The 16304-nt window shown below is 36.0% G+C and overlaps 1 protein-coding gene across 1 annotated transcript in view; it reads left to right on the forward strand.

Moving 5' to 3' along the window:
- LOC123761476 (Sex combs reduced) overlaps window positions 1–12726 on the forward strand; it is a 136622-nt gene extending 123896 nt beyond the window's left edge. The window contains exon 4 of the mRNA XM_069312272.1: window positions 9963–12726. The gene's annotated coding sequence lies outside the window, so the exon portion shown is untranslated. The remainder of the gene's footprint in view (window positions 1–9962) is intronic.
- Window positions 12727–16304: the final 3578 nt, after the last annotated feature.

A 16304-nucleotide genomic window follows, 5' to 3' on the forward strand; every position in this document is an offset into this window, starting at 1 on the left:
CTATGAAGTCGTTCATTGGACGCTATGGCAGTCCTCTAACATTGCATAGTAAGACAAATAGTTCCTGTATGCTCCATTTGTCAATACGAATATTGTCAATAACAGTTGTGTTATTAACACAAGTAATTTAGGACGTGTACCTCATGATTTGTCATGACAGCATGTCCCTAGAAACCCAGAAATTCATTCTAAGTTACATCAATTCTGTGTCGACTCGTCAAGGCATCGAGATACTGCCGTGTACATAATATCAACAAACTGAGAGGGAATATTGGAAACATGAGTTATTAATCATACCTGCCTTATTTTGCCTACCTTAGCTAGAATTATACTTTACAAATATTTATACAAAAGGTAATGTTAATGTAATCGTGGTTTTAATTAATTTTAACTTTCATAATGACACAGTATTTAGGATAATATATCATTGTGAATGCCACATAGTTGTTTAGCAACGTTTGCATTTTTGTTTAAACAATCGCCCCTATAGTAAAGCAAGCGCCAGTTTGTAATAAAAAAAATAATCATTTCAGATTAGTATTCTGCCTTGTTATTGACAACTAACAAATCTAGAAATAAAGGAAGCGACAAAGTTTCCGACGGTCCTGGACCGTTATCCACTACTTGATAATGGTCCCAGGACCGAAACGTTGTCTCTACTCTTATTTTCTGACATGTAGTTGGGTGTCTCGATTCTTAATCTTATTTCGAACTAAATACGAGACAGGATAATATGACTTTTGTTTGTATATCGTAAACTATATGTCATAAATGTTATGATGGTGGGAGCGGAGCTGAGACAACAGCCAGCAAGTGTCAGTTTGCAGCTAGTAAACATTAGGTACATTAATAATAAAAAGTGCCGCACAAAAACAATTTTCATAACGAACAGTTGGATATGTACATTGATAATGCGAGTGTGTGAGTGTGTGTGTGTGTGTGTGTGTATCTGTGTGTGTGTGTTTGCACTTACCCAGTTGTGCTGGCGGGGGTTGAGCTCTTTGCTCTTTGGTTGTGTGTGTGTGTGTGTGAGAGAGAGAGAGAGAGAGAGAGAGAGAGAGAGAGAGAGAGAGAGAGAGAGAGAGAGAGAGAGAGAGAGAGAAAGAAAGAGAGTGAATCTGACAGAGAGAGAGAATCTGATAAAGTGAAAGTCTGACAGAGAAAGATAGACAGAGCCAGACAGAGAAAGATAGACAGAGCCAGACAGAGAAAGATAGACAGAGCCAGAGAGAAAGAATAATTAAGCATGTACTGCTAGACATCTTGTGTGTTGTGGCCTTGGTACCGACCCAAGCAGTCCGGCTTTTGATAATGCATTTAGAACTGGTTATGTTAATGACTTCTCAGCTGGTCGTTGCCCAAGTAGAATTAATATGCATTTTGAATGCTGATGATCAAAACGGGACGTGGCTCATCTTGCGAGACAGATAAATAATATTGCATTTAGTTTTTCTTCTTGATAAACTGATAAACAATCACCGCCAGTTACCCAAATGTTAATGAATTAAACAACAATACTCGCCACTGATATATGTCTGGCTACACAAAATACTATATCTGGGCTTTATTTTTAATTTGTGACAGCAATTATCTTCAATATAATTAATGAGAATTATCCCATAAACGTTGACTAATATTGCTTCTATTCAGAGAAGACGTGTAACTATCAGACACCTCAAGGGATAAATTATGCTTCGTGATTTCAACAATACCGAGAAACATGTCTGACTTGGAACTCGACCTCATGAGAGTTCACATCACTCAAATATATGTTTCATAAAACTGTTAACAAATCCCCCATCCCCAAGTCTTCATATTTTTGTTGCATATTGTATTGGAACCTATGTATTTGTAAGTCTTCCTTTGTTTTGATTTCAAAGCACTGAATATGCACAATACAAAGAACGTATTTCATATTAACCTGATCTCGGGTTGGGGGTTGTGGGAGGTTGCTAAGGGATTAACGAATATACACTTTCGAAAAAAAAGAAAACTACGAGCCTAGACAGTACTTGTGTATTTATTTATCTGTAGTAATCTCAAGTTGTAAACCGTTTATGAAAGTGCCAGACTGTGAGTACATCTTACATAAAAAAAGATTTGATGTTGAAGTCAGAGAGATGTTTAGGAAGACGTTGAGGTTAAGAAGCAGAACAAAGAATCGTAACCATTTGTCAGATGGGTGACCGTATGGTTTGGCCCTCTCCCTGCAGGCTTTACTAATGGACAAAAAATATATCTTCATTAGTTTTGATGTATTAATGTTAGGTTTGATGAATTAGTGTTACCGTAGAAAGGGTCTGATGGATGGCGATAAGTGACATGCTACCACTTCTTTGTTGTCATTAGGATAAGAGGAGTGGCAAGTCCCACAACCTTCACGGGCTCACCATAGCCCGTGTTACTTGGAACTTGTTCCGAGTAGCTGAATCTATAACAACACAACAACAACCACAACCTTCCTACTCCTTTCCTGAAATACCTTTTGGCTGGCACTACCAATTAGGTCATGAAAACTAACAATAGAGAAGTACTCAAAGGTAACCAGATCGGTTCCCTAAGGTTAAATCGAATGTATGGTTATCACAGAACACAAGAAAGTAAACGAGTCGAAGAAATGTAAAGTAATACTCGTACTCTGTTCGAGTGGTTAACAAGTTGAATACATCGAAAGAAGAAGTTGAGGAAGCCACCTCCATTCCAACCGTACGGCCAGATTCGACAATGGTCTCGAACGTCGGATAATATAAATTACAACGCAACAGGTACAACAAGACTAATAGTAGGCGGGGTTTAAGGAACTTGACCTAACTTCTCTGAAATCCTTGCTAGTTAAGCACACTATATAATAGTTTGCAGTTAAATATGACGGAAATAAGTGAATTAACACTAGCTACCTCCGTAGTCTTCTGGGGAGTTTAATTCTGAGACGTAGGAAATAGCCCAGCAACCTTCTTGGTCCTTTCTTACTAAGAGACCTTATGGCCTGGATGTTTAGCACCAGCCTCGATACAGGTCCGAGTTCGATCTCTGATGGAATGAAATTACCCACAATACTTTGGACCTTTTATATATTTTTCGAAATTCTGGAAGACGGACAAATCTGTATTATGTTATTCCATACGTGATCAAACTGTTTATATAGTGATTCAATTATCAATATATTACAACATCAGAAGTTAACAATATTGGTGTAACGTAGTGGACTTCAATCCAAGTTATAATGATCACGATATAATAACACACATTCAAAGTTTGTCTCCTAATTTTCGGATATCTGACTGAATAGGACTATAATGATGCTCGATAATGATTCTGGTGAATCATTATATTGGTATATACGTCAGAAAATCGCCGTGATTGGTGGCTGGCGGCCAATGAGCGGCCTACATTCATTCATCCATCCAATGAGCAACGTCCATCCATCTTCCTTCGACGTGTTGGAAAATGATGACTTGTGGCTAGATTTTCAATTATCTTTTGTATATATTTGTATTTATCTTTGGATCTATTTTGTCGTTTATTTGTGGTCATATAATGTTTGTTGATGTGTGGAGTAGGAATATATATATATATATATATATATATATATATATATATATATATATATATATATATAGATATATATATATATATATATATATATATATATATATTCGTTATATGTAGATAACGATTGATTAAAGTCTATAATTTTTGTGAGGATCGTTAGCATAAAATTTAACTTAAACATATTTACGTTTGGCTAAAAATAAAATATATCTATTTCGAAATGATGGCATAATATATAATAAGAAAATATACCTAATCAGTATTAATCTATATAATAATGTTGATATTCAATATAATCTGTTACAAATAATCTTGCCTCACCACCATTATCATCTAACTTGCCTCTTCTCTCACTTCCCGCTCTGTGATGCCCACAGACTCCCAAGATATTACCTAAGCTTCCCATCGGCTGGCTCTGGAAAAGAAAATGGATCGCTGGTAACTTTGGCTCCCAAGGCCCCTTTCCTCGTGGTAAAAATTAATGATTCTGGAACGTCAGGCTCAAAACGCAGCGTAGATATGGCTCGATAGTTCAGGATAATACACAAAGTAATGAACTGTGAGAATGACGAGGTTGAACCCCTCCCCCTCCCTCTCCCCGTTCCACCACCATACCCCCTCTCCTACACTTCCCCATTCCCCCCTGCACCTCGTCCCCATGAACCCCCCAGCCCCTCCCCCATCTTTTCTCCATCCAGGGAACGACATGCGGTAGATGGATAATGCTCCCTTAATTGTGCTTGCTGGGGTTGTGCTTCAACTCTTGGATGCCGCTTTTCATTCATCAATTTAATGGAGTACAGACGCCTGAATTTTTAAGGTTTTCAGTGTCAGTATTTGACCTGTGTGTGGAATGTGTTCCACCTAAGGTAACCTCTCCACTTTCTATATACATATATATATATATATATATATATATATATATATATATATATATATATATATATATATATATATATATGTATATATATATATATATATATATATATATATATATATATATATATATATATATATATATATATATATATATATATATATTTAGTGGAACATGAAGTAGTGGACGAGGTGAAGAGCTTAGGAGATGAGCGTTTTGGGCAAAAGAGAGTGAAAGAGAGAGAGGCCACGTATGGTTCGAGGCTCATAATGGATTGTAAGTCTGTGAGAATGACATACGAGGATATATGCCATGTTGAAGAATATTTAGTGATCTAAACGCTATTAAGATTCGATCGAGTTTGGTGGACACGAAGGGTAGGGTCTGGGTGCGTGTGTGTGTTCACCTAGTTGTAATGAGTGTGTGTGTGTGTGTGTGTGTGTGTGTGTGTGGGTGTGTGTTTACTTGTATATTTGTGCATGCAGCGTCGAGTTATAGTTCTTGGACCTTAGTCCATCAAGTAGTCTCATATATATTTCGATTCTCCTTCGGGTACTCCCGTCTACTTCAGAAGGTAGCGTTCCATTTTGTGCTGACATTTCATGAATATGTTTTGGCAGTTACTTTAAACTTGACTGTAGAGAAACTATACTTGTTTTTTGTTTTGGATGCAATGGTATAATATAAAATTTTGTTGTATTCTCTTTTGATGCTTGTGTACTCATTTCCAGACCTGCCGCATCCGTTTTGATTCTTTATTCTTCCGTTCTCATTCCCCAACCACTCGGGCTGGACGGTAGAGCTATGGTCTCGTTTCATGCAGGTCGGCGTTCCATCCTCCGACCAGCCAAGTGGTTGGGCCCCATTCCTTTCCCCCAGTCCCATTCCAAACTTTTATTCTGATCTCTCCCAAGTGCTATATTGTCGTAATAGCTTGGCACATTCTACTGATAGTTCCTTTCCCTGCCCTGCCGTTGTTTTTACCACCCCTTCCTGTTTTACCTTTGTCTTCCTGGCGTTATCTTTCATGCTATTGGTTCTTACATTCCCTTGCACTTTATCCATTAAAGATACTTCTGTTTATCTCCATATGACAGGTTTTGTCATTTTTAGCTTGTCTTATCCATAACTTCATCCATTCTTTGTATATTTTCCATAAATTATTTAATTTTCATGTTAATCCCATTCCGTAGTCCTTGTTCTCATGACTTCTTGCTTTTACTCTCAGTTCTACCATGTAGCCAAGAGTAGTTATTGCATTAACATAAAATTATGCTGAGAAATCTCAGCTTCGTGAATAAATTAATCTTAAGAACTTAAATAACGGTAGAATACAGGCTGGAAATATACTTCATGAAGCCTTGATGAATACGAGCCAGTCTTAGTAACTTCATGGAAGTAAAATGGACCTTGTTGCCTAGCAGCGAGAGAGCATTGTTTCAATAGCTTATGTAGGTAGACTGGACCTTTATTATCCGCTAGCGAGATAGCATTGTTTCAGCCCGACATAAACAAGGCAATTACCTGAGCCTAGGAGGCGCCCTACCGTACCATGACCTAACTGGGGCTCAACACGCGAGTGTCCCCCCCCCTCCCCCCATCCTTCCCTCTCCTAACCCATTCTTCTTTCCCCTTCTTCAAATATCCCATTCCTTCCCCCCCTTCCATCCTTATATCCCATTCCGCATTTCTTCCTATTTCAGATAATATTTTCGTAATACAATAAAATAATGCCAAAGTTGTACCGAATTGGAATGAGAGATATGAGAAACCTCGAACCGCCAATCACTGTATCGTCGTCAAAGGTTTCAGTCCACTAAGGTTCGTTCTTTCTTTTCAAGCATTAGCTTGTACTTGAGTGCAAGTTCTGGTATACGCGCAGTTTCCTGTGTCTATTGCCTCCAGTCACGCGATCATCGGGGCTGTAGTCAATGTTTCATATTCCTGAAACACTGACTGATGTAAACGAACTTAAACCCCCAAAAAGAATTGTAAAGCCCGATGTGAATTAACGTTATTCCGTTTTTCTAGATAGGCAAACGGTTTCCAGCGACCAAAACAAACTTTCATTCGATGGTATGTTAACTAACCCTTCCGTCCCTTGGGGTAATTACATAATTGGTTCCATTGTCGTGGAAAATGGACGAAGTTACTCCTTCACGTGAGTAGAAGGGTTTCGGAAACATAATGTAAAGTCCGGGTATTTAAGGAGTATGATTCATGAGCCACAAGCAAGGACTCCCCGTTGTCAGAAGTGTCCTTCCACGTCAGACAATCATTCCGATCTAACCAGACAATATTCGATATAATCTGACAATTTAGTGTAAGACTTTCTTCCACAACTACAGTTACTTCTTGTCATTGTGGACCAGAAATCTGTGTGTGTGTGACTGATATATTACTTGTAGCTTGGGCTTTTTACGCTGGTAGATAGTGTGCAATTGCTTAAGATTATTCCGCTTTGATTTATACGTGGATCAATTCAGAGTTAAAAGACTTCGTCATCTCGTACTTTTATTTCTCAGTCGAGAACAATGCAACCTGACCTTCTCTGGTTCTGATTCGCTGTGTGAGTTTTTCAGTTCCGTCTTCAAGGTATTTTGTCATTGACACTTCTATTACGCAATATTTTCTTTAAGATTTTGTTTGGCTCACGGTGTTTAGTTTTAATGAATAATAATTAAGATGGTCATTTCCATATATTTCCTGCAAGAATTTACGTATTCTCCATAGGGATACTCCAGAGTTTGCAATGATATATATATATATATATATATATATATATATATATATATATATATATATATATATATATATATATATATATATATATAATTGAAATATATATATATATATATATATATATATATAATTGAAATTATACTAGTTAATTGCCTGTTACTAGTCATCCACGAGAAGCAATATTTTGATTTTTTTGCCACCAGAGGCGGCTTGTTTATTGTGCACCCCATACTCATCTTGAGAGCGGTAGCACAAAAAGCATTACAGAGGGCACAAAAGGTCACACCTCAACTTAGATTATTACATAAACAATTCCATCTATCCTTCACACCTTATAGTTACTATGTCAGCTAGTTACAGAGAATGTTCTATTTCAAGGGTTATATATTAACAGTAAATCATTATACATTAATGGTAGGTCTTATCGCTAATACACAATTGTTTGAGCAATGGAGATATTACAGAGTCATAGGGGGAGCTGCTGTTTAGTATTAGTCTTCACAATACACTACATGTTTCATAATCTTATATGTCGTTTATCTACTGGAAGCTAAACATGGATTCAGTGTAAGGATTTCAGGTATTTTATCCTTGGTAATAAGATAGATTGCCATATCATACAGTGGCCTAACTTCCGGGGCCAGAGGAATCGGGTAGAAAGCGCCCTCAAATGTCTCTGTCCCGCCTGGGAATCGAAACCAGGATGTTTTCTTGTTAGCTGATGACGTAGACAACTATGCTACAACAGCTGCAGAATCCATATAGTGGCGTTGCCCATATATTATAATAATGATCATATATGTTCATATATTATGATTCACTGAAATTAATCAATATGCATGATCCTATTAAATTATTTAACTACATTAATATATACAAAATAATTGTATAATTTTTAGATTAATTTGTGTATATATAAACTTGATATAATAGAGATTGTGAGTGCTAGTAATTACCTTAACATTAATAGTTTGATAATCATCAAATATTTTCGTTATATAACAGAGGTTATCGTATTGGGAATTTGCATTTAATTACAGTAATGGGTGTCATTTTAGATCATTTTCATATATAATCAAAATAACGTTCCGAGTCTTACGTGTTTGAATTATTTTTGCAAACTTTTAAGGTTTAGATAAACGGAAGACACTCCATGTTAATATATGGAGTTATAAGTGCTTTCTTAGCACTATAATCTACACATTATTTAGTATTAAGCATATATAGAGAGCATAATAAAATATTGCAACAATTTCTGTAATATTTATGTAGGGCACAGGTGTTAATGATTTCATGTTTTCTGCATAAATTTATATAAACTCTATAACAGAAAGTCACTTATTTTACGTATACAGGTGTGCATTGACATTTAGAAGGTACACACACATATATAGAATTTTTACGTGCTAATTTTGAGCATATTTTGATATTTTCTGTAATTTTACACACACACACATTTTATATTATATATATATATATATATATATATATATATATATATATATATATATATATATATATATAAATATATATTTATATATATATATATATAAATATATATATATATATATATATATATATATATATATATATATATATATATATATATATATATATATATATATATATATGTGTGTGTGTGTGTGTGTGTATATATATATATTAAATACGAAAGGGAGTACCACCTCTGGCTGGAAGAAGGGGACCCATAGCCTCGGAGGAAACCACACATAACGCATTAGAGGGAATGTTTAGGTCCCCTCCAATATAGTTTGTGTGTGCTTTTCTCCTACCACCCCTCTTCCTTTTTTTTTTTTTTTTTTTTTTTTTTGCTTTATTATATAATTTTACTTATTTTATATCGATTGTATCCTTGCATCTCGATTAATATTTCTCTCCCACAACTGTTATTGTTTCTTGTAATTCCTATAAAATTTATTTAGTTAGATTTTAAATGTCTGCCATCTATCCGCAGATTTAAAAATAAAATTCAATCATTTGACTGAGACTCTAATTGTTAATTATTAAGTTGCCATAAAATATTTCAGCCTTAAAAAAATTAAGAATGTCAAATTTCTGTAAATGATTAATTAGTGTTGCGAATTTTAGAAAATTCTTACAAGAAAATACCTTGGATCTAAATTAAGGCAAAACACTTACTAAAATGGAATAGTGCTCAAAACTATTCACTCACGGTGAGTTTGCTCTATTTTGTCAACAGAAAGAAGGGAGCCTTTTTCATACTTCTAAGAATATTCAATATTTTATTTCTATGTGTAGATTTAGTTCATGCCTTAAATCTATCATGATGATTCTACAACCAGAACTCACCTCTTTCACTAAATTTGCCACCACTTCCAATCACTAGCTCTTTTTCTTTTCAATATTAACCAAATCTGAGTTTATAATATTCCCTACGAAATCTTTGAATAATTGATGTTTAATCAAATTTCCAATGATCTGTCTTAAAATATCAAGGAAATAATGTCCCCCCCCCCCCCCCTGCCATCTCTATATTATTATGTATTAATCCTACCATTAAAATATCAAGTTTAATTTCTTCAACGCCAAATCCTGAATTATTAATATGCAGGCGATGAGTCACAATAACGTGGCTGAAATATGTTGACCAGACCACACTAGAAAATGAAGGGACGACGACGTTTCGGTCCGTCCTGGACCATTCTCAAGTCCATAATGGACCATTCTTGAATTCTTCTCCAGTCCATTCTTTAATTATTAATACTGATTAAAACTTTCCAATGTCCTAACTCTATTGTGGTTGTTGCAGGGATCAGCCTGGTCGTGGTAACTCATATGCAGATGACGTAGCCAGCGAGAGTGGATGGCTGTGTTGATCGGTATGAGGTACTGCGACTAGGGTGTACTGGCGGACCAACCCCCTCCTGTCACTCATCGACCGAACTTGGACTACGATACAAGGAATACCTTTCTAAACACCCGACGACTTGAGGTGAAAAAACTTACACGTTGATTTCGAAGCCTTCACCAAGGAGCATCCGTGAAGAGGAACAGATAGCAACGTAGATGAAATTTTGCAAATGAAGATAAGCAGAAAGGGAATGGAAAAGATACGAGATGTAAGTATTCTTCTCAGAGAATGTCGATGAAAGAAGTGGAAGTCACGATTCTTGCCTCCCGAAATGAAAAAGCATGTAATCTTGTAACGTTAACCTTGGGATAAGACGTTATAGCAAAAGGAGCAGTCGCAGGCCTAGAACATTACAAGAGATTGTTTCTCAAACTAATATCAAGATAACCCCTTTGCACCCCTCCCCCCCCCCCCACCTTCGTTATGGTAAAGTTGTGGTAATCATGGTGTGAAACTAAGAGAGAGGAATGTCAACATAGCCATACGATAGGTTTTTGGAAAGTTATTTAGTGAATCACATCGGTTTGTGTTCTATCATGATAATTTGTTTTGTGAGTCAAAGTGAAAAAAGGGTATATATAATTATTTTGGGGTGAGGGAGGGGGTGAGGAGGAGGGATAGAGAAGAATTCATCTGCCATCAGAAAATCTCAAGATTTTCTTTCTTATTTTAAGAAAGCACTGTAATGTAGTATTGAATAGAAAAAAAAGATGTATTTTGACAAGAATGATTTTTTGCTGGATGGCAAAGCGTGATGTTAAATAAAATAAAGAGAAGGCATGAAGTGATGAAAGTTACCATAGTGAATGGGGTAAAGAACTGTTATCATTGGAGGCCTGGTCATTGGAGCCCCAAAATGATCGGAAGGTAATAGCAAGGTTATCCTGGAGAATGAGGGTTCCCGAAAATCATCTTAAGGCTTCTTTCTCCGATAGTCTTCTCATGGCTCTTTGGTGGCCAAGAAAAGATAAAACTACCTTACTCCCACTTTACCATAGAAATTCTGTCTCTCATTTTTTTTTAACAAATTGGGGATGGAATATTTGTTTTCTTTATGCAATCAGATTGTGTAAATATAATACCTATATAGGACGTAATGCGGATCAGAGTTACCATTGGCCTCGACCAGATCGAGTTGTAGTTACGTGTGAGAAGGTGTCTTTAATCAATTTGCCAAAGCTCAGAACGATCCCTAATTAGTTGTTATGATTTGTAAGTTAGATTTTTCCAGTTCTCTGTTTATTGTTAAGATAAAAATATTATATTTGTTTATGTTTTTCACCCTCCCCCTCTCCTTTTTCATTGCCAAAATGATTGATGATTCCCTGATAAAATTGTTATTGCAAATGTAGAGAAAAGCAAGTTGCAGCTATGTGATGAGCAGCAATATTGCTGTACGGCAAACAATGATAATATTTTCAGTAGGTCTCTTATCTTGGGACATCAATTATATGTGATGCTAAAATATGTACGGGCAGTGTTTACACCTTGTAATATGTCTTATTAATCTCTCCTCAAAGGTGAACCAAACTTTTCTCTATTGTACAATACAGGTTTCTTTCTCCTCTATATATAAAAAATGTAACATTTCTCTCAATAGCAAAGAATATGAAGATTTATTTATATTTTTTTTAATCACAGTAGGCATGATATGTATTTAACTTTGAAACATACATATATACACACACACATGAAAATAAAAATTCAAGCAATTTAGTAAAAAACATGAACATAAATACACACATAAATGTACTCTACTAGGTGGGTACACATACAAACAAATTCATGCCAACGCTTAAGAAGTATTGTATAAACCTTACAATAAAATTATCTTCATTATTATTCAGAAGATAAAAATTATGTAATATCAATTAACCAATTAAAAAACTACAAAAATTAGCACTAAAACTTTCTTTTTCTTAATATCGTCTAACGAAGAAATTATAATCAAATCTATGTCCCCTGATGTAGGATTCTAATGGAAGAAAAACTGTATACCAAACTCTTCTCTCTGTTGCATCGAAATGCATTTTTCTCCGTTGCTTGATAACCTTTGCATTACATCAAGCAGCTGATGACTCAGCCTCCTGCCACAGAGAGGCGCCCTCTTGTACATGGTGGTGTGTGTTTGAGTTGCTTGGCCAAGGTGAATGCGGAAACAAATGAGCCTCATTTGTGCAATGCTGTCCATATGGCTTTATTAAATGGTGTAAAAAGTTATAGCAATGAAACTGTAATAATCATGCCGGTAGATTTGTTGCGTAGCAGTAAGAAAACCCCCTTTTAAACTTCCCGTTTCTCCTGTTCCATTGTCTCATAAACAACCCCATCTCTGCCACCCAAGTTCATAACTCAGTTTCTTCCTCTCCACCTTTCCTAGCCACATATACAACACCTTCATTCCTTATATTATTCCTTCCCTTCTTATATATTTTTTTTTAATTTTACCTCCTTGATTCGACTGTGCCCTTTACCATTTCAATCAGCCTCAGGCCCAGCCCCACCCAACTTCCATTAAAACTACATTTTTTTTCCCCCAGTCTGGTCCCTCACGTATGGCTGATATTTCTTGAAGCATTTAATTGAAGATGCGAGATTTTCACAACATTGGAAATGACAGCTTTACCCCTTTTATAAGTTATCATTACAAAAATACATCTTGTGTGTGTATTATATATATATATATATATATATATATATATATATATATATATATATATATATATATATATATATATATATATATATATATTTATATATATATATAATCTAATATTTTCTTGATAATTGCTTATATTTTATTTCTCTTAACTCCTCAGCATGCATGAAAATTCCACTTGGCATATGTGGCATTAGGTTTATGTTAATTCTTCTTTAAAATGAAGCCTTTTTCTTCATTTCATCTTTTTACGACAATATACCGATGTTGTAATTATTACCCGCAAATAATTTTTTTTTTGTACTACACAATAATAGGTTTGCGTTACTGAATACGCTTTTCAAAGTATACGATTAGTTTTAAGAGTTAAGCAATATTCCTGTAAAAAGTTGTCTACTGTAAATTAACAATGATGATATGGATAATGATAAAAGAATCTTTCTAAAGGCATAGAACACGACTCATTGACAAAATAAACTGTGTCCAAATATACTCTGTTTGAATTTCCTATAGTGTCAGGGGAGTTTTGGTGGGGGGAGCCTGGTGGCTGAGCGGACAGTGCTCAGGAATCCCCTAGGGACCGGGGATCGATCCCCGGCGATGGCGGAAACAAATGGGGAAAGTTTCTTTCACCCTGATGCTCCTGTTCACCTAGTAGCAAATAGGAACTGCTTGGTACCTAGACAACAGGTGACTAGGTACCTGGGAGTTAAACAGCTGCTACGGGCTGCTTCCTGGAAGTGTGCGTGTGTGTGTGGTGGGAGGGGAGGAAGACCATTGATTGACAGTTAAAAGGCGGCCAGAAAGAGCCAGAGCCCAACCCCCGCAAGCACAACTAGGTAAATACACACACACACACACACACACACAAAGTCAGACACCATATTGTGCAGATGACTCGTCAACATCTCGCATCAAATAATGATAAAAAAAGTTTGCCTCCCCCACATAAACAAAATGAGAAACTAACTAGTTCTATTAACAAAATAAGCAATAGAACCCAGGTCACCATTATTTCAGAGCAGGAAGATTTCGTGGTGATCAAGTAACTATGAAACACAACAAATTACAGACGAGGAGGAAGCAAACTAAAATGCATACATAGTATACGTAGATTTTGCAAAAGCATAGAGTATTTAAATCAAATAAAATCCAACCTGAGAACGGTTCCAATCTCTATTCCAAAAGGTACAGTCTCCATACAGTTATGCTCTCTCTTTACTATAGATAACACAGGAATGAAAACCTACTTGTTCACATCCAGTACCGTTGACACAAAAATATTTTACAATTTAATATTAACAAGCTTTTCCTAAAGGGAATGGTCAGCAATAAGACATGGAACAGCAACAAATTCCAATTATTTCGATATCAAAATAAAATACATAAAAGGCAAACTAGTTACAAGACAGTCAGAGGTTATCGAAAGAAGATACCAAGTAAAAGATCTAAGAATAATAATGGAAGATGATTACAAATTTAATGAACGCAACATAGCAAACAACAATAGCTACAAAATTGATAGGGATGATAATGTGAACTTTGAAAACAAGGAATGCATCACCAATACCTTCTGGTACTCTTCGAAGCCCAGGCTCTATTTTCAGTAACATATTGCTGACTTTATGATCACCTCAAAGCACAGTTTTCTTGGAAACAGAGACAATAGTGAAAATACTGGAAAGTCAAGTTCCAAACCTGTTAAATGAAACTACAACATACTGGTGTTAGATGTACTGTCAAAAGTTAAATATAAATTTAATAAAATGACAAGCAGCCTCACAGGACCCGGCAATCGTTAGCGAAGGCTGCAATAGAAAATTGTTACAGTAAACAAAAAACACCGCGAAATCATCTTCAGGTTCGACAGATAAAAATATGGAACCGTGCGGAGACGTCAATGACATCAGGTCATTAAGCTGTGTTTTGTTACAAACATGCAACGATAGAAATATAAGAACAACGAAATTGTATTGTCGAATGTAAAGTCTTTCCCCGGGAGTGGAGAGGGATAAAAATGAGAGAGAGAGAGCTCCAACAACAACTAAACGAGAGATCCCAAGATATTTACAAAGGAACCAGAGCAGCTGCCTGAAATAAAAGGAGATAACCTGATACTGATAGAGCTGAGTTACAGAACAGTTACGCAAGAAGAGACAAACTCTAGGGATTTTATATTACAAAGACTGAAGAACCAAAAGCCATCTTCCAATGGATCTTAAAGGAAGCTGCTAAGAGTGTATGCAAATCCCTCGCTATAATCTTCGATGCATTATTGGAGTCAGAGGTGTTACCATAAAGCAGGAAGAAGCAAACCTGATACCAGTATATACAAACAAGGACGGAGGGGAAACACTTAAGTACAGACAACGTTGGTTCTAAATGAGCACAGAATGCAAAGCACGAGAGAATGAAACAGAGAAGTACAGAAAAGCCCTGTCTGAAAAACCTATTTAGATGAATGATTAACCAGTATGCATGTTCTTGAAATGACAAAACACATATGCGGGAGACTACCTAACAAATATGAGACGGTGGGCAAATGCAAGTAGCAATAGGAATGGAGGAATGCCACAAATGGAGTCCTACACGGATCTGAGCAAAGGCCCCCATGCTATTCTTAATATATGTAAATGACAGAACAGCAAAACAAAGACTTTTTTGTATCCCTGTTTGCAGATGATACAATGTTGATGAGGAGAATCATGATGAGCTTGGAGTGTGGGACGGTTGAGAAAGACGACTAAGTTTTCATGTTTTGTTAGGGATGACTACTAGGATTCTAATCTAATTAACAGAAGAAGAAAAAGTTAAAGGAGGCTTTAGAAGCAATACACGACGAATAAAAGGCAGAAATCAGTGTCAGTATGGGAGAGGGCAAGAAAACAGCATAAGTTCAGCTAAATTCATTTGAAAGTAAACGTAAACTGGAAAGAAGTAATTGGAAGTCATTTCATTAGTGTTTTAGTTTTGGATACACTAAAACACAGAGGTGACATGATCGCAATATGCAAGATCCTGAGGGGCATTTACAGAAGAGAAACTGCTCCTATTAAGGTATAAAAAATCTATTTGAAAGAGTTGTGAGGTTTGCCAAAATACTGAAACAAAATATTAGGGTATGATGTACTAGGGCGAACATGAACTGAACCACTTGTTACTGGAGAAGAGTGGAACCACAGAAGAGCGGATTTCAACACACACAAAGCCAAACAGTTTAGCGTCTGCTGCAAAGGAACGAGACGTTAGATATGAAAAACGTAAACTGGAGCAGCGAGTAGGTATAAACAGAGCCAATTCCATATCATATGGGTAATATTTGAATAAGTGGAAGGATCCCTTACCACACATTTGGTAAGGGATCCTTCCATTTTTTTTTACGAATATTGCTGTGTAGTTCTCAAACATCTGGCTGTCACGTACTTATGTCTTATGTAGCTGGTGGATGAGTGCTTATGACTCTTCTATTGGTTTTAGTAAGTTCAGGCAAAATGTGTTTAAAAACTTCTAATGCATTGTTAAATCTAAATGAAAATCATATTTGATTTGTAACTGCACTGTATTTGATGATATTCCAGTGG

This window comes from Procambarus clarkii, chromosome 7 (genome assembly GCF_040958095.1).
Source record: "Procambarus clarkii isolate CNS0578487 chromosome 7, FALCON_Pclarkii_2.0, whole genome shotgun sequence".
Classification (NCBI taxonomy): Eukaryota; Metazoa; Arthropoda; class Malacostraca; order Decapoda; family Cambaridae; genus Procambarus; species Procambarus clarkii.